The sequence below is a fragment of the Rhinichthys klamathensis genome, unplaced genomic scaffold (genome assembly GCF_029890125.1).
Source record: "Rhinichthys klamathensis goyatoka isolate OS25496 unplaced genomic scaffold, OSU_Roscu_1.1 h1tg000325l_1, whole genome shotgun sequence".
Lineage (NCBI taxonomy): Eukaryota > Metazoa > Chordata > Actinopteri > Cypriniformes > Leuciscidae > Rhinichthys > Rhinichthys klamathensis.
Window position 1 is genome coordinate 789,461 of NW_026606840.1, and position 20,099 is coordinate 809,559.

Sequence of the window (20,099 nt, forward strand, 5' to 3'; positions counted from 1 at the left end):
GGCTATCTAGCGGCTATTGAAACTGCTTGCTTTAAAAGCTGTTAGTTGCTATTGGAAACATGGTTGTTTTACTTTTAAGGTTATTTAGGGGTCCCAGTCGTTATTCGGAACATGGCTGTGTTTTAGGCTTAAATCTGGTGTCATTGTCACATGCTGTCCTAAGCTTATCAGGTATGCTGTCATTTCAGCAACATTGCTATCAGTACTGTACTGGTTGCTAATTCAAATGTTATCGAATATATGCTCATTACTTCGGCTTCTAGTATTATTGCGTACTGTCCTAAGCAACATGCTGTAGTAGGCTAATCAAACGTGGTTTATGGCTTATCTGGTTGCATTGGATAAAGAACGATCATTTTCCAATGCAACCAGATAAGCCATAAACCACGTTTGATTAGCCTACTACAGCATGTTGCTTAGGACAGTACGTGTTAAAGTTAGCACATGCTTGCACATCTAGATTATTGGTAACATACTTGTGCAAAATACACAGTAGGTACATTCATCGCAGAGGTCTGTTATTCAACACTAACAACATCGTAGCTTGATGATCCAGTGAAGGAGTGTGGAATCGTGGGAGTCATCTTCACCTCCACAGCCGATGGAATCAGTATGACGGGAGCAAAAATCATGTTCATAAATGAGGAAGCATACTGTATTTGTAGCGGTCACCAGCTGAAGTGCCCTTGAGAGCCACTAGAGGGCACTCCACACCAGACTATTATCCCTTCCTCACAAACTACATTTCCCATTACTCACTGCCCGGACTCATCATCACTGATTGCATCCACCTGTGTCTCATTACCCTGTTAGTCTCGGTCTATTTATACCATGTTCACTCATTCACTCACTGCGAAGTTTTGTATGTTGTGGCACTGCATTTCTGAGCGTTTTCCCTGGTTTCATGTCTCTTGGTTTTTGGATTTCTTGCCTGTTCCTTGGATTACTCTTTTGCCTCTGACCCCTGCCTGATTTGTTTTGTTTGTTTGTTTGTTTGGACTGCCTACCTGTGTTTTGACCTATTGCCTGGCACGAAGATGACGCACGAGCTCAGTCTGCAGGTAGAGATGGAGGCGGAGAGAGGAAAGATATGTAGCTGCAACGATATGCGATATGAAACCGAAATCACGACACTCAGATCCACGAACCTAAAGAATCGCGACACATCCCCTTCCAACTCCAAGAGTTATTCTTCCCGTCCAGATCCAATGCCACCACATCTTTAAATTATATTAGTATTATTTGAATTTTGAAGTTAACATTATAAAATATGTAGACCAACACAACAAAACTAGTTGATGATAGATTATTTAAAATTGGGGAATTCCAGCGTTATGGACGTGACATTTGCAGTCAAAACTTGAAATAGGCCTATAAATTCTCAGAAAATGCATTTAATAGGCTACCAATATATTGAAAGGTCTGTTTATCCATACCCCCTTAAAGGAGTCCAGACATTAGAAACATATCAGTCTACACATGCGTTTTATATTTATATGAGGGAAATCGGCTACACACGCATTAGCGTGACAAAACAAATAGGCTATTTAACTTCTAGGAGGCAAAATATATTTTTTTGTAATTCTGTGAATTACACTGCGCAAATCAAAAATAATACTATGAAGAAGGGTTCGCATTTATGAGGAAAAAACAATGTAAGGACGTGACCGCTCTGAAGCAGCACTAAAAGACTGTTTTAAAACTTTCACATAGACCTCAAACAGAAGACACAAAGCCTTCACTGTAAAAAAATTGCTGTAGTTATGCAGCGGTTTGCCAGTAACTTACTGTAGATTTAAATTGATGTATATTTACTGGCAACAGTTTGTTCAAAGTTAAATGAACATTAAACATTAACAAGTCTTTGTCTTTACAGAATAAAATTATAAAATAACAATCTAATGCAAAGCATTCTGGGAACCAGAAATCTTCATCAACCTTTTTCTGTTTTTTTTTTCCTTCAGATTTTGGTTCCCAGAATGCTTTGCATGAGGCTGTTATTTTAGTTTTATTCTGTAAAGATAAAGACTTGTTAATGTTTAATGTTCATTTAACTTTGAACAAACTGTTGCCAGTAAATAACATCAATTTAAAACGACAGTAAGTTACTGGCAAGCAGCTGCCAATAATACTGTAATTTCTACAGATTTTTTTTACAGTGTTTCTTTAAAGTGAATTTCGATTTGTACTAATTGTATCTTATTTTTAATCAATGTTTCATCAACCATTTGCCTGGATTTAATAAATAAGAAGTAGGCTAAATATAGCAGACAAGATAATCACGACACGGAGGCGCCGGTGCGTGAACTGGAGCGCGTCTCATAAATTAACCGAAACTCAGCGTATAAGGTAGCCTACTTCACAGACCTGAAAAATATATCTATATTGAAATGTCTACTTGTAAACAGAACGATTCAAAACGAAAGAAAACGGACTGCTCTCTGCTTATCTGTATGAAATGTGCATTTCTCTCTGGCGCATTCACTACTGCGAAGATCGCGAGTCAGCAACGTCAACTTCATGTTTAATAATAAACAATTAGCCTACTACTTGCGATGCTATATACACATTTGTGTTACACGTCTAATGGCCAATGACGCTACGATGAGCATTTACTACTTTTGAAAAATGCGGGTCAGGAAGCGGGTCGGGTACAATATTTTCTTTCTTTTTTTGCGGTCCGAGTTGCGGGCGAGTTAGTTGAAAACGTCGGTCGGGTGCGGGTTGTTTATACATTGACCCGCGCATCACTGGTATATATATATATATATATATATATATATATATATATATGGGGATGATTAGGAGGCCATGATGGACAGAGGCCACTGGGCAAATTTGGCCAGGATACTGGGGTTATACCCCCTACTCTTTCGAAAGACATCCTGGGATTTTTTGTGACCACAAGTCAAGTCAAGTCACCTTTATTTATAAAGCACTTTTTACAATACAGATTGTATCATAGCAGCTTCACAGTGATAACATGAAAATAATACAACAAAGTTTGTTTCTAGAAAAAAATTGCATCAACGTCCACCTTAAGTAAGGCAGATCAATAATAATGTTGAATATTAAATGTCCCCAACTAAGCAAGCCAAAAGCCAAGGCAACAGTGGCAAGGAACCAAAACTCCATCAGATGACAGAATGGAGAAAAAAACCTTGGGAGAACCCAGACTCAGTCGGGGGCCAGTTCTCCTCAGGCCAACGAAGGAACAGTGTATGATTCGGGCAGCATTACAAGTCAGATTGGATCGGAACATTTAGAGTATTTATCCATTTCCATCTGTTTGGAAATCGAAGTAATCACGCCGGTATGGAGACGAGTTGTTGAGGATCAGTGCCGATGGCTGTCGTGTCGATGAGGCCTTCACAGGGCTGATGAGGCTGGTGTGACACCCTGTATGTATAGTCACAGGAATAATTATATTTTTCTTTATGTATTTGATTTATTTTATTGTGTTTATGATATTGTTTCAATTACTGTTATTATGCTGAACTTGTGATGAGTAATACCCTCAGTGGACAGTAGGCGGAGACAATGTGCTGATCGGAGACTATGTGAGTAACTTTGAGTCGCGGAGAAGAAGCCGCCATTACAGAGCGACCATAGACAGTAAAAGAAATGGACACAGCGACCCCATAGATTTCAACGGAGAAAAGTGAAGTCAATTAGAAGCACTCACTTCCTGATTGCCAAGCGCACTGCGCAGGCTCAAACTGAGCTTGACGACGTAGATGTGACGTGAGCAACTTGTACGTCTTCTAGTAGCTGTGCCAAGAGGAATCTGAATCATTCCCTTCCGAATCTTGCAGAGCCGGAGTTCGTGAGTATTAGCTGTCCATGAGCTCGCAGCAGGAGCAACTTTACAACTCTCTATGGGCTTCTCCCTTGACTTTATGCCTCCACGTCTCCCCGATTGCGCGCGAGCTTCTACTTCTGTCTATACGGTAATTTCTGTACTGTGCGACAGAGAGTCGCGTGTTATGACGCAATCGTTAGCCTATTTTTACAAAAACGGCTTCTACGGGGCCATAACGTAAGATACAATGTAATGGAGCCTTTTATACATTGTCGTGTTTCTTTAGAAATAAACAATGGACAAATGGAGTCTTTAAACGCCTCAGATGTAAAGTTATTCGCTGTCAAAGTGACGCAAAAATGAATGGGAGTCAATGGGATGCTAACAGCAGGTGAAGGCTTGTTAGCCAATGGCGGCCCCCGGGGAGACTTCAGTTTCCAGCTGGTGGATTACCCCCTTGAGAGCGACTCGTTACTGATAACAGCACAACAGCACTTTGTCTGTCTCATTGTTTTACCAAACAGGTGGGTGAAATCAATCACCATGGACATAAAAACATGAAACAATATGTTGATACCGTGTGTACACTGTTTTAAGAGGGTTATACATTTCCTGAGTAAAGTTAAGTTGTTTAATAGAGACGGTGTTGTGTTTATGAAAATTACGTTTCATTCGCGGACGTGCCGCGTTAGGCTTGGTGTTAGTATTATACAATCTAAATGGTGAGAGGCTCCAGCACACTGAATACCCAAAGTAATGTGATGTTTATAGTGTTTATAGCATAAAAAGCGATGTATTAAGCAATCGCCATGGGTTATAAGACTGAAGTATATGTATATGTAGATACATACATATGTAACGTTAATTGTTGAATATTATCTTTGCATACTATATTATATGGGTTATTGTTGATACTTGGATGTTTCAATGATCTTTAGATTAATTATATCCGCTGTACTGTAATTCAGTTTAAGTGGTTCGCTCAGTTATTTAGTTATACAGTATTATACAGTATACATTTGTACAGACAACAGAGACTGTATGGTGATGTATGTTTTAAGGGAAAGAGTATTGAGTTATCAGAGAAAAATACTACCTGAGTATAAAAAGAAAGGCACTTACAAGAGTGATGCAACGTGTTTATTGGTGTTTTGTTTGAGTGAGTCACATGTAAGGTGACACAAGATATTGTGATTTAATTATACAAAATATATATACATAATCTTTGAATTATTGTAATAAAAGATTACAGAGCGACTCGTTACTGATAACAGCACAACTTTGTCTGTCTCATTGTTTTACCAAACAGAATTCATTTACTGCAGCAACGCCAGTCGGACGGCGGGCATGCTACACTGGCACTTCAGGATGAGTTGGGATGGGTCCAGGCGCAGGTCCACCATAGAGGGTCCGTTCGGATAAACAGAGAGACTAATATTAGCGTAGACGGCATCCTTCTTATGATGTACCAAGTACATCAGGATTTACGGGACGTGTTCCCGGTTCCGGCTGACCTAAATTATGCAGCCTAATTTTGAATTAAGGAAGTCTATAGTGTGTTATGTGTATGCTAGGCCAAAGAGTCTTTTAGTCTAGATTTGAACTGACAGAGTGTGTCTGCTTCCCGGACAATGTTAGGAAGATTGTTCCAGAGTTTTGGTGCTAAATAGGAAAAGGATCTACCGCCTGCAGTCGATTTTGATATTCTAGGTATTATTAACTGGCCGGAATTTCGAGAACGCAATAGGCGTGAAGGACTATAATGCGTTAAGAGCGCAAGTACTGTGGAGCTAAACCATTTAGTGCTTTGTAAGTAATCAGCAATATTTTAAAATTTATACGATGTTTAATAGGCAGCCAATGCAGTGTTGACAGAACCGGGCTAATATGGTCATACTTCCTGGTTCTGGTAAGAACTCGAGCTGCTGCGTTTTGAACTAGCTGTAGTTTGTTTATTAAGCGTGCAGGGCAACCACCCAGTAGAGCATTACAATAATCTAGTCTTGATGTCATGAACGCATGAACTTATTGCCGCATTTGTCAATGAGAGCATACGGCGTAATTTAGATATATTTTTTTAGATAGAAAAATGCGGTTTTACAGATACTAGACACGTGATTTTCAAATGAAAGATTGGTATCAAAGAGCACACTCAGGTTCCTAACCTATGACGAAGACTTAACAGAGCAGCCATCAAGTGTTAGACAGTATTCTAGATTATTACGTGCGGAAGTTTTTTGTCCAATAATTAGAATCTCTGTTTTTTCAGAATTTAGTAGTAGGAAATTACTAGTCATCCAATTTCTTATATCAGCTATGCATTCCGTTAATTTTGTGAATTGGTAAGTTTCGTTAGGTTTTGAAGAAATATACAGCTGAGTATCATCGGCATAACAGTGAAAGCTAATATCATATTTCCTAATGATATCTCCTAATGGTAGCATGTACAGAGTGAACAGCAGCGGTCCTAGTACTGAGCCTTGTGGTACTCCATACTGAACTTGTGATCGATAAGACATCTCTTCATTTACTGCTACAAACTGATAACGGTGAGATAAGTATGATTTAAACCATGCTAATGCAATTCCTCTAATGCCAACATAGTTTTCTAGTCTATTTAAGAGAATGTTGTGGTCAGTTGTGTCAAATGCAGCACTAAGATCAAGTAACACTAATAGAGAGATACAACCACGATCGGATGATAAGAGCAAATCATTTGTGACTCTGATGAGAGCAGTCTCAGTACTATGGTACGGTCTAAATCCGGACTGAAAATCCTCGTAGATATCATTTCTTTCAAGAAAAGAACACAGTTGTGAGGATACTGCTTTTTCCAGTATCTTTGACAGAAAAGGGAGATTCGGGATCGGCCTGTAATTGACTAATACCCCTTTTCCACCAACAAGAACCGGGTGCTGGTTCAGAGCCAGAGCCAGAGCTGGTTCGGAGTTGGTTCGACTGACAAGCTTACTAAGAACCGGTTTGCCTTTCCACCGGCTAGAGAGCCACAACAGAGCCAGATCTTACGTCACTGCATACGTCTCATGTTGCCCAGCAACGCTAGTGCGGTAGCGCCAAACACAAATACGCCAGGCTTGTTCGAGATGCATCGGCTTCTCGCAGATCGATCGCCGCATGACATCAAAGCACTACGAAAGCGATCCAAAAGCACAAGGAGTCGTATGATCTCCAAACACTCCCGCAGCTCCGATCGGTCCGCGCCGCTCCGATGCATCTCGAACAAGCCATCAACAATAACGGACGTTGCGTTACTATGGATGCTCATGGGTTTGCAAAAATACATCGGAATCCAACGCGTTTGTGCAGCTCGCCGTAACTTACATAGACGGATATTATAATCAAGCTGCTATTAGCTCGACTAGCTGCTATTTAAAAATGGCGGTCACAAGTTTCTATTCGTCTTGTTGGTCACGGTAACCCCGCCCCCAGCCCCTGACGCAAGCGGTTCTTACTTGGCTCTGTTCTAGACCAGCAATGATTTGGTGCTACTTAAGAACCACTTTTCCTGGTTCGGAGCTGGTGCTTTGCGTGTGGAAAAACAAAGAACCGAATTGAAACTAGGCTCTGGCTCCGAACCAGCACCAGCTCTGCCTTGGTGGAAAAGGGGTATAATTTTGTATGATCAAGTTGCGTTTTTTTAACAAGCGGTTTTATCATAGCCAGCTTAAAGGTTTTTGGTCCGTGTCCTAGAGACAGAGACGAATTAATGAAATTGAGAAGAGGATCTGTGACATCTGGAAGCATCTCTTTCAGTAGCTAAGTCGGAATAGGGTCTAACATACAAGTTGTTGATTTAGATGAATTAACGAGTTTGCAAAATTCTTCCTCTCCTTTAGCAGCAAATGAACCAAATTTTTCCTCAGGGAGACTACAATGCACTCCCTGATGAGACAGAGAGTCAGGACCTCGGATTTACCGTCTCATTCGAAGGACGGTGCTCTTTTGACAGTATAGTGTCCCCGTCACTATACTGGGGCGTTAGGACCCGCACATACCACAGGGTGAGCACCCCCTGCTGGCCTTACTAACACCTCATCCAGCAGCATCCTGGTTTTCCCAGAAGGTCTCCCATCCAGGTACTAACCAAGCTCAGCCCTGCTTAGCTTCAGTGGGCAACCAGTCTTGGGCCACAGGGTGATATGGCTGCTGGCCATATAAGCTCCTTCAGTATTATCAGCAGCGATCGCGTTTCTCAGGAGCAAATAATCCTCCTCCATCCCCAGCTCCTCCTCTCGTCAGTCAGGATTTGGTATTCTGATTCCCCTTGAATCAGACAAAATTTTCAAATTATGTCGTACATTAAAATATTGAATTAATAATATCTGCAATACATTCATGTTGGTTCTGTTCTGTTTACCCTAAGTGGGGTTATTGCAGCTCTCCCTGCTCTTATCCATGCTAGGCTGCATGGATGCGCAGAGAGTTCTTGCCCAGAACGGAACCATACCGCCAATCCAAACTGTATGCTAATTGTCAATCTTATTTGACGATAGTGGTCCTGACAGAAATGGCATGTTTTGTCTTTGAACGTGCAACTCTCACATTTAATTAAATAAACACAACCTTTTAAAGTTTAATTGGGGATGAGGATGTATCGCAATTACTGCTTTTCCATCCACAAATGTAAAATGATAAAAACTTGTGTTATACCATTTTAGATATTTAAGACTTTTGTGTCCTTCAATCTGATAAAACTGGACTTAAGACACTTTAAGACTTTTTAAGGACCTGCAGGCACCCTGTAAATATGATATAATATGTATATTATATATGATATGATCAATAATATTATATTTCTTTTAAATATGATTATTTCATTATAAATATGGTGATACTGGTCACACAATTTAATAAATCATAATGACCATTTGAATCTAATCATGTCAACAAATGGAAAAGTAGTTGTGCTTTTTACCCCAAGTACCATAGTCTTCATTTGATTTAATTACCTTGAACAAAACTGAAAATTATTAACAAGACCTTTGTCTCGAAACGCATTTAGTAATTTTTAATGATTCTCATTTGCTACAAAAATCTATAATATATATATATATATATATATATATATATATATATATATATATATATATATATATATATATATATATATATATATATATATATATATATATATAAACATTAAATATTACATCAACTTACCACAGAATCGATTTTGCATTATTGTCAGTGTGCAAGAGCCAAATGTGCCTGACATGTGCATACTGAAACAGGGATGTTAAGAAAAGTTCTGCAGTGAGTTTTTGTGCTGTCAAGTGATTCAAAGGAAAGTCAAATCAAATGCGCATTTTACCCTGGTGCACTTCAAGGAATTCTAGCAAGATAGATTTATCCTGAAGTCTACATCCTTGCCTCAATACAACTTTCCAGATTCAAGACTCAACAGGTGACCTGCACCCTCAAGCAAAGGGACCAAACCACCAAAGAAGGTTCTGCCTCTGTTGTCCCGATGTCTTGTACTGGCACAGTGTAGAGACTTGGTGAATCGTTGTGGCCTGCTATCTGCAGATGGCTGTTGGTGGGAATAATGGGTGGGGTTTGGCGTGTGTGTGTGTGTGTGTGTGTGTGTGTGTGTGTGTGTGTGTGTGTGTGTGTGTGTGTGTGTGTGTGTGTGTGTGTTGCACAGATAGCTCTTTATGCTACTGTTTATTATGGTCAGGACAAAGTCATGCCTTGTGCACTGCACAGGAACTGCCATATGTCAACATCTTGCTAGTGGTTCTTGGACTTCCAAACAACAGATAGGGTGCAATGAACCTGCCATGTAAACTTTGGACAACACATTTAGCAGAACTGTAATTATTTACAAAGGCCAGTGCATGGGATTTTTACCCTTTTCTGCTTGGTTGCTGAGGGTATAAAACTAATTAAATTGGTTCATCTAATTCTACTTTGCACCTTCAGTGCTTTAACAGCTTGATGAAGAGTTCTTACAAAATGTGATTCATCTTTCCATAGGAAGTGTTTGGCATGGGGTCTGTGTATGTGTGAATGTTTGTTCTTGAGAGGTTGTTATTGGGGGGACATTTGTGAGCACTCCTACAATGCCCCACCTGTGCCTCAGCCGTACCCCTTTGGACCACCCACTTAGGGGAGAGACAGGGCAGTGGGGAAGGCCTATAACCTCTCTGGGTGGGCAATAAGACCTTGAACTCAAGTAGAATATTTCAGACAACTAAGAGTTGTGATCGCAGAGCTGTCATCAAGAATGTACGTGTCTGTGAGATAATTGAAGTTTTGATTGCACGGATGGAACGTGTTGTGAATAATGATAATGTAGCTGGTCTGAAGAGTGTGTTAAAATCTAATTGTGTTTCTACTGGGTGTAAACAAATGTTACATTGAAATAACCTGTTTTTTTTTAAGGGTAAAATGTCACCTGCTTGTGGATCTCCAAACAAACCGACTAAAATTGTACCTCCTGGCCTTTCGCTTGCACACAAAAGCACAGAGAGGGGATTAATTATTGTAAGAAGGACAGGCTCTTTAAATGTGAGGGTTAATCTGCTGGTCAATGGTGATTAGAGGGCTGTTTGTTTCTGGATTTTAAGAGGTCGTGCAGTGGAAACATTGGTCCTAGATCAGCTTCCTTCGGATTTTGTTGGCTGTAATTGGAGTGATAAGGCTTGCTGTATACTTGAGGAAGAGGAGAACAGGCAGGGTGATGAGCAGGATGGCCGAGGGGAAGAACCCCTCCACGGTGGTCTGAAGACATGCTGAACTCCTACAGCCACAGTGCTCTGACTGCTAGTGACCCTGATCACTCCAGCACTGACATGGAACCGATGCTCTTGCACTCGTGCCTCTTAAATTTCTCTATTTCTATGCCATCCATCCATCCATCCATCCATCCATCCATCCATCCATCCTTATAATAATAATTTCTCCTTGCCGTTACATTGCTGTGGTTTCATAGGGATAATTCTCCCAAAAATGAAAAATAGAAAAAATAGAAGTGATAAACAGGTATACTTTGTTCAGTTTTGCACACACATTTTAAAACAATTGGTTCTGTTAAAAAAACAAATCTGATTTGAACTTAGATTGTGTTAGATTGTATATTCAACCGTAGAGGAACAGTTCACCCAAAAATACAAACTCTGTCATTATTTACTTACCCGTGTGTTGTTCCAAACCTTTTTTTTTTTAACTTATTTAGTGGTTAGGGGTGGCAGTGGCTCAGTGGTTCATGTAGGTTGTCTGCGAATCGAAAGGTTGGTGGTTCAATCCCCGGTTCCACCTGACCAAGTGTCGAGGTGTCCATGAGCAAGACACCTAACCCCAGCTGCTCCCGACGAGCTGGATGGCGTCTTGTATGGCAGACACCGCCGTCGGTGTATGAATGAGTGTGTGAATGGGTGAATGTGAGGCAAATGTAAAGCGCTTTGGTGGCCATTGGGTCTGTGAAAGTGCTATATAAATGCAGTCCATTTACCATTTAACAAGAAAATTATCTAGAATATCCTAATATTCCATGTATTCTGAAGCCATTCAACATCTTTGTGTGAGGAAAATACAAATTTAAAGTGCACCTAAAATGCTAAATTTACTTTAACATGGTGTTTGAACATTGATGTGTGTCAACAGTGTGTAAACAATCAGCCTATGGCAAAAATCCACCCACTCCTTTTTTTTTCTCCTAATCCCCATAAATCAGAAGCAGTGTCTGAAAATTCCCTGTTCCAGATTTCCCCCTACTGTGACGTTGCAGTAGGGACAAGCCCTGCCCATGACTGGTGAGGTTATGCCCTATTAGCATAGATCCCGCCCCGAATGAGCCGCACATAGTCCGCTATATTTATATCCTTGCTATAGCACCTATTGATATAATGTCTGCGCCACATAGACATTACAAATTTTCCTCATTAAAACAAAAATAATTTTACACCAGACTGCTTCACAAACGAGGATCAGTTCAATACTGGATTTGCACAGAAGTTGATTCTGAAAGATGGGTCGATACCAACTGTTATATATAATATATAATAATATGTAATTTATAGTTATAATATAATTATAACTTTGATTAAAATATAACCTGTTCTCAGCATATGTTCTCTGGCATCCTACTACAGTTCCCACATGAGCACCTTTACAACAATTTATAGATGATCATGATGGAACATGCTAATCGATAAGTTGAATAAAGTTCAATGCACTGGATATATACAGTATACTCATGTTTAAAAGCGTGTTGTAAATGTTTTTTATTTGATCAAAAATACAGAAAAAACTGTAGAATTGTAAAATACTATTTCAATTTAAAATAATACTATTCTATTTTAATATATTAAGAATGTAATTTATTCCTGTGATGGCAAAGCTGAATTTTCAGCATCATTTCTCCAGTCTTCAGTGTCACGTGACTTAATTTGCTGATTTGGTGCTCAATAAATATTTCTTAATATTTTGAATGTTGAAAACAGTTGTGCTGCTTAGTATTTTTGTAGACACGTTGTTACTTTTTTTTCAGAATTCTTTGATGAATGGAAAGTTCAAAAGAGCATTCATTTTGAAATAGAAATAATTTTAACAACCTAAGTCTTCACTGTCACTTTTAATCAATTTAATGCATGTTTGCTCACTTTGCTGAATAAAGTATTAATTTCTTTAAAAATCTTTCTGACCCCAAACTATTGAACGGTAGTGTATATACTGTACTTTTATAACACTTCAATACAACAGCCCCAGTGAAAATCTAAAGTATTCATGTAAAAAGTTTTCCACTGAAGAAAGAAAGGCATATGGGTGTGTGAATAATAATAGAATTTTCATTCCTGTATGAACTGTATTGATCTAACCTACTTTCTTACCTTGCAAAAGACGCAGTATTGTTTCCTGCAGTCCAGGCAAGAAACCGATATACAGTACATCGTTTGTTGTGGCACAAACATGGATTGGAAGATAAAACTAATCCAAGCATACTTTTCATGTTCAAATAAACACGAGTGTACTTGTGTGGAAACATGGGGCAGAGAGGAAAGACGCACATTCACCAGCAATACAGCAAAATGAACCCCGACTAAATAACACAATCAAACACTGCTACTGACCCTTGGCGTGCCCAGGTTGGTTGGTTTACACTCAGGCCACCGGCCACCCCCCAATCTTTCCCTTGACTGATGGATTGTATTGTTTGGCCTTCCTTGACTATAATTGGCTGTGTTGTATAGATTAACGCTTGAGATATACTCAGCAGATCCCAAACATGCCACCCATGGCCCCTGGGTCAATAACACTTCTATCAGTCTAGGGGCCTCTAAATGATAAACAGGGTCAACTTCAGCTCCAACAGAGGTCCGCTCCACGACTCCAGTCCTCCAGGACCAAACATACAGAGCCGATGGAACAAATGACGCTTTTTTCCCCCTCTCTTTTCACTGAACTGATAAATATTTAGTCAGCCCTAAGATGATGTGACAGACTGGTAGTCCAAACAATTCGCTAAACAATTGTCGAGACACGATCTGTATACTGTTCAGCTTCTTTGTGGTGAGTGTTGAAAATAATATTCCTAAACAGAGGGGCATTTGTATTCCCTTATCGCTAAAGGACCACCTGATTTACTCGAAATTATACATATAAAGTCATACAAATGCAATCTAAATTATAACAATGCTCCAGGTCGAACATGCATCCTATGCGGCCAGGACATTCCAGTGCAATGTGAGGTCTTTGAGCAGAAATCCTTATATGGAATGTGCGGGAAAGGCCTCACCTGCCATTCAGCACAGGGCGTGACTTTGAAGTCCACTGCAATTAACATCATGTCTTACTTGGAGCTACATTGCGACAATAATTGTCTGCGCAGAGCTTTCAGTGCATTCCATTCATAAAAAGGGGAAAAGGAAGCCTGGGAAGATGAAAAGAGGCAAAAACATTTAGGTGTGAGATAACTGCTTATGAGCTCACAAAACAGTTCACTCAGAGTTCGACCGTTCTGTCTGCAACCTAACATCAAAGGAGAAAGCCATCATTTCGCAGCGACAATCCCACAATCTCATGTTAACAAAGATTACAAACTACACTGCAACAAATAGTCCTTGCTGACTGTTCCTAAACACTGAAAGTCGGCATGTTAAACTATTTTCCGCCATGAAATTCGAGTCAAATGATCTATATCTACATCTTATCTACACCTATATCCTTCATCGGAGCACTATGGCGTGTAATTTAAAGAGTTAATTCTCGGAAAGCTCAAGAGTGTTTGGACATGACTCGTGGGCTGCAACCGCAACAGTACACTGTCCAATTGACCATACAAATATTTGGAGTCTGCAAAGTGCTCATATTTGGCAGGCGACTCTTCCTCAAAGCGGCTTGGAAACCGCAGGTTGAGAGCGATAGAAAAAGGGCCCTTCTAAAGGAAAGACAAGTGTTGAAAGGTCTTTGAGAGTTCCTCTGCGCACAGCAGTGATTGATGATTGATTAACCTCTTTGTTGCTTCATCAAAACAGGCCGTGTGAACTCAGCGAAGCAGATTCATTGAGAGAACTTCACAAACTTGGTGGGCCAAATGCATCCGATTGTAATGTCTCAGCTCATTAAACATTTAATAAAAAACACACCTTGTGGCCTTGTTGCTTGGCACACAGAACGGCGGAGACAGCCTCGGTTTGTGAGAATCAAAGGGGCGCATGCAAATGCTGCTTGATTAGAAACACTGGAAGTATGTGTGATATGATGCGCACACGCACACACACACACACACACACACACACACACACCAAGATCCTAAGATTAATACCTTCTGGATTAGAAATTTATGCTTCATTAGCTGATTCTCAATATTTTGTATTCAGGCCATGCATTACAATGGAAAATTCCCATCTGTGGCACACAACACTCAAAAAGTGATGACAGCTCTGAATAATACAGTATGTTTTTTTTTTTTCTTGATCCCTTTTCACATACTGTTCTCCCAATGTGTTTGTGCCGGAATCTTCTGATAGAATATAGCACATCTTGTCTCTGGGATCTTCCAGGAGCATTTCTGAACAACATTGTTATGCTCAGTTTTACTCAGGTGCTTATGACATGTGATACTGTATGCCAAAATATATAATATGCACATAAATTACAGCTGCGGTTTAACAAGGTATACAGGTTTCCTTTTCACATTAGGTTTCTGCTTCAAGAGACAGAAAAGAACCAGAGGCAGCAACAGAACACTGCTCTGCTCTGTCAAGTAGGGGTGGACAATATCAACCGGTAGAGATTTTGGACTATTTTTTTGGACATGTGTTTTTAAGCATTGCGGTTTAAAAACAAGTGATTTTAAACCGTTGAAGCAGCGAAAGAGAACTCATTTCGCTGTATGAGCGCACTGTTTCATGCACACATGAAGCCGCTGCTCATAGAGTGCGTGAGAAATGAAAGCTTTAGCGTAAGTTCTGCCAGGAAGACTCAATTGTTACGTCACTTATTACCTTCACATCTAACCAATCGTGTTCTATTACTTGTAGTATAAAAGATCGGCACTTACCCATGTCTAAGTTTGCAAATGCTGACGCCAACATTTACCTCCATCCTCCCCACCACCACCAGGATGGTCCCTGCCCATACCTCCAAGGGGATCGGCTGCGCCCCTGCCTTCATCTTCATGCAGGAAATGTAGATTCCGGACCCTCTGATTGCGAGCTACGGACGGGGCCTACGCCAAAGAACTTCAAAACAAAATACTTGCGTGCTGGGCTGTTAATAAATTAATGCTTTGTTACGTCATTTTGTTCTTTTTGCTGCCTAATTGGGCTTGAACGGTCAAATACACATACTTGTGTCACAATGCCCATCTTTGCAAGTAAAATGAAAGCTTTAGCTTAAGTCCTGCCTGGAAAACTCAATCGTTACGTCACTTATTACCTTCACATCTAACCAATCATGTTCTAATACTTACAGTATAAAAGATCTTTACTTACACATGTCTGAGTTCGCAGATGCTGACGCAAACAATTACCTCCATCCTCCCCACCACCACCAGGATGGTCCCTTCCCCTCCATCCTCCCCACCACCACCAGGATGGTCCCTTACCATACCTCCCGGGGGGTCGGCTGCACCCCTGCCTTCGTCTTCAGGCAGGAAATGCAGATTCCGCTACCCTCGGATTGCGCGCTACGGACGGGGCCTACGCCAAAGAACTTTATAAATATTTGCTTGCTGGGCTGTTAATAAATATATGCTTTTGTTACATCATTTTATCTCCCGAGTCTTTCTGGTAGAACTGTCATTTATGTCTTAAGTGAATGTAAAAAATTGAGAAAGAAAACGCACAAGTATAATTGATCCGTGCAGTCAGTCTTAAAGTGACAGTTTTCAAATATACCTGCTGTCATCTGTGTCATTACTGTTAATCAAACAATAAAAAAGAAAAAAATGTCTCGCTGCTCTTGACTGAATCACTTTTGTAACTTTAATAAGAATATGTATTTTTAATTTACACTGTGAAGATGCAGTTTGTTATACATTTGTTTACTTTATACTATTTGTTTGTTCTATTGTAGTTTGTTGTCCTATTGCTTGTATTTAGTTTATTTGTAATTATTTTAACACTAACAGTTTACTTGTCTTCAGTAAACTTTTTTTTACTTGGACCTAGTAATAGCCTAGTAGTTTTTTTGTGATATTGAAATTGGTGACAAAAAATCTGAAATTTCAATGGTATCAAAAATTGTATCATAAAAACCTTATTTAAAGCAGAATTATATATATATATATATAGCCTAGTAGTTTTTTGTGATATTGAAATTGGTGACAAAATAGTGAAAATTCAATGGTTTAAAAAAATTGCGATATTATGAAAACCTTATTTAAAGCAGAATTAGATATATATAGCCTAGTAGTTTTTTGTGATATTGAAATTGGTGACAAAAATTGTGAAAAATCAATGGTATAAAAAATTGTGATATTATAAAAACCTTATTTAAAGCAGAATTAGATATATATAGCCTAGTAGTTTTTTGTGATATTGAAATTGGTGACAAAAATTGTGAAATTTCAATGGTATCAAAAATTGTGATATTATAAAAACCTTATTTAAAGTAGAATTAGATATATTGTGATATATATAATTATCGTGAAATAAAATTACTCATATCGTGATATAAAATTTTGGTCATATCACCCACCCCTACTGGCAAGCCACAAAATGGGCAGCCAATGTATAGCAAAGCCCTTTATCTGAGTCTATATACATCTTAAGTCAATAAGGGGTACTTTGTATCTTTGGTGGTCCGCTGCTGCTATCAGCATCTGGAATGCAGCAAATGTGGCGCAGACCACAGCTAGCTTAAGCCACAGCCCTGTGTCTTTGCAATTAGCTTAAGATAAACCTGGGGTTTGCATTTGTCCAGATTTATACTTAGTTATCTTTGATATTTACAGAATGGGCTTTCCAGCACAAAAGCAGAAGGACCTAGTGTCTGTTTATAGTTATTGGCACTACTTAATTTATTGCCAGGCTGAAGTGGTCCGAGGACGACAGAAAGGGAAGATGTTTGTTCAGAAACTGAGTGTATTTGTGTGTTAATAATGTTTTTGTGTGAGAGATAATTTGTGTGTAAGCCATTTTTAATATATGTATTTATCTTAATTTATGTGTTTCCCAAATATGATCATCCCATTGCAGAAACCATCTGCCTAAAATATAAAGGCAGCTATTTACACTGCCCGGCCAAAAAGAAAAAAAGTTGCTGTTTGGATTTAAATAGGCAAATGCTTAAGAAGAGCCTATGATTGGATTGTTATTGTAGTGATTATTATGTTTCTAGCATGTTATATGATTTGAGTGTGTAGCTTTTCATTTCTTAAACAACCATGTAGGAAGACATATCATGGCCATATTCCAGGATGACAATGTCAAGATTCACCAGGCTCAAATTGTGAAAGAATGGTTGGGAGGGAGCATGAAGAATCATTTTCACACATTAATTGGCACCTCTGAGTCCAGAGTCCTGAATTTCAATTAAATTCATCGAAATTCTTTGGGATGTGCTGGAGTAGACTTTACATTGTGCTCTACTCTTGCATTGTCAATACAAGATCTTGACCAAAAATGTGTGCACCTCTTGATGGAAATAACATCACAACATTTATTCCCTTTCATATTTTCAATGACCATTTTCCCCCAAAACAAGCTGAAATGTGGACTTATCTGACCACAGCACACATTTCCACTGTCTTTTGGACCATCTAAGATGAGCTCGGGCCCAGAGAACTGCAGCATCTCTGCATATAATTTCTCCTTGCATAACAGATTCAAGTTACATTTCTTGATACAGCTGCAGACTGTGTAAAGTGACAACAGTTTTCCAAAGTACTCCTGAGCCCATGTGGCTATATTTAACACAGCAGCATGATGGTTTCTCATGCAGTGCCATCTGAGGGCTCGAAGGTGACACACATTCAACAAGGTTTTCCTGCCTTGCCCTATACACAGACTGAGATTTATCTGGATTCCCTGAATCTTTTCATAATATTATGTATGGTAGATGGTGAAAGACCTAAATTCTTTGCAGTCTTGCATTGGGAAATGGGAGGTGGTGAGCCATGACCATCTGAGCCTTTGCTGGATGCTCCTTTTATACCAAAATACGATACCCTCACCTACTGTATTACCAGTACATATGCTTATTTTGGACTGTTTAACACTGTTTAACTTGAATATTTTATTTTGACTCTTTCCCAACTTTTTTGAAGTGAGCAATCAAAATCAAAATTTGTTTATACGGTATTTCCAAAATACAATTAAGTTGGCCAGTGAAAACATTTGAAATATGTTATTTTTATTTTTGTCAGTTAAATAAAGGTTAAACAGAAATAACAAATCACAGATTCATGATTTCATTGCATTTTACAAAATGTCCCAAATTTTCTGGAAACGGGGTTGTACATGTAAATAAACTATAGTAAGTTAAAGGACATGAAGTGATCATATTCCTACTGAGGTTCAGCAGAACAGACTGTCCCATGGCTCTTTCTGGCTCCATGACAAAGCTAAGGAATGACAGAAGACATGTGGTTGTTGGACAGGGTGATGATCCCACTGCTCATGAGGGTGAAGGCCCTGCTGGGAAAAGTTTGAGGCCCCGGTCCCACTAGCGCAATCACATTGGCTCAAGCCACCGCTTGCTGGGTGGATCTGGAGGAACACCCTGACACCCGCGTCACCCGGGAGCTAGCTAATGAGAACCTTCAGGCGGACCTCACTAACACCCATATGTATGGTAGAAATAACAGACGCATAAATAGCAAACGCTTTGACTGTCAGCAATTTTTCGAAATACTCAGAAAAACACTTCAGACCAAATGGAGTGAAGCAACACGGGAGGACACAAAAGAAATTCAATGTGAATGCTTTACCTGCACTGTCTGTACAACCAAATACCCACCATGAACTGTATCAGCAAATACAACACCAGCCGCAGTTTGTGTTCCATTCAGGGTGGCAGGATGGAAAAAATACTCTGAAGCTGTTGTTCTATGGTTTCTGTTGGACTTACCTTCTGCTTTAAGGAGAAAAAATATGTAACAAAAACATATGGATGTAGAAAGCTGAGCTTACTGGTGGAATGAGTCATTCCTGGTAATAAGATGCACGTCAAAGGGAAGTTTTCACTTTGGTTTTTGATATAAAAGAATAACCGGAGGGCTAAGCTGGGAAATATTATTCTGCGAATGAGACCTCAGACCCTTTCCTGGGACAATAAAACATGGTGCAGTTACAAACCTATGACCTTTTGAACTGAGATGAAAGTGAGAGCTCAGCACGGAGCACACTGGACCAATCTACCGCCTGCCCACTGTGTATCTGAGCCTCTCGGCACTATCTGATCTGGGCACCCGCTCTTACTGGAAAAAAAGGCAGACTGAGTCAACATTGTTTCCATGTCACATTTCAGATTCCCACACACATTGTAGATCAGAACCTTACAGTGTTTAATGTGTTAGTTCACCCAAAATTTTTAATTCTGTTATTTACTAATCCTCATGTTGTTCCAAACCCTTAAGACTTTCATTCATCTTCGGAACACAAATAAAGATATTTGTAATATTCTCTCGTTCTTTTAGTCAATAGGAAGTCTAGCTACATTTTTAAGCTTCAAAACAAAAGCTGTTTAAACTAAGTCTTCTAAAAAGACTTTTTATTATGAGAAGATTTCATTTAGGCTTTTATTCACATATTAACAAAGTACATGAAATGGGTTTTCACACTTCACTTAACCCCAGGTTATTATTATTCCAACCCCCCTTTTTAACCCC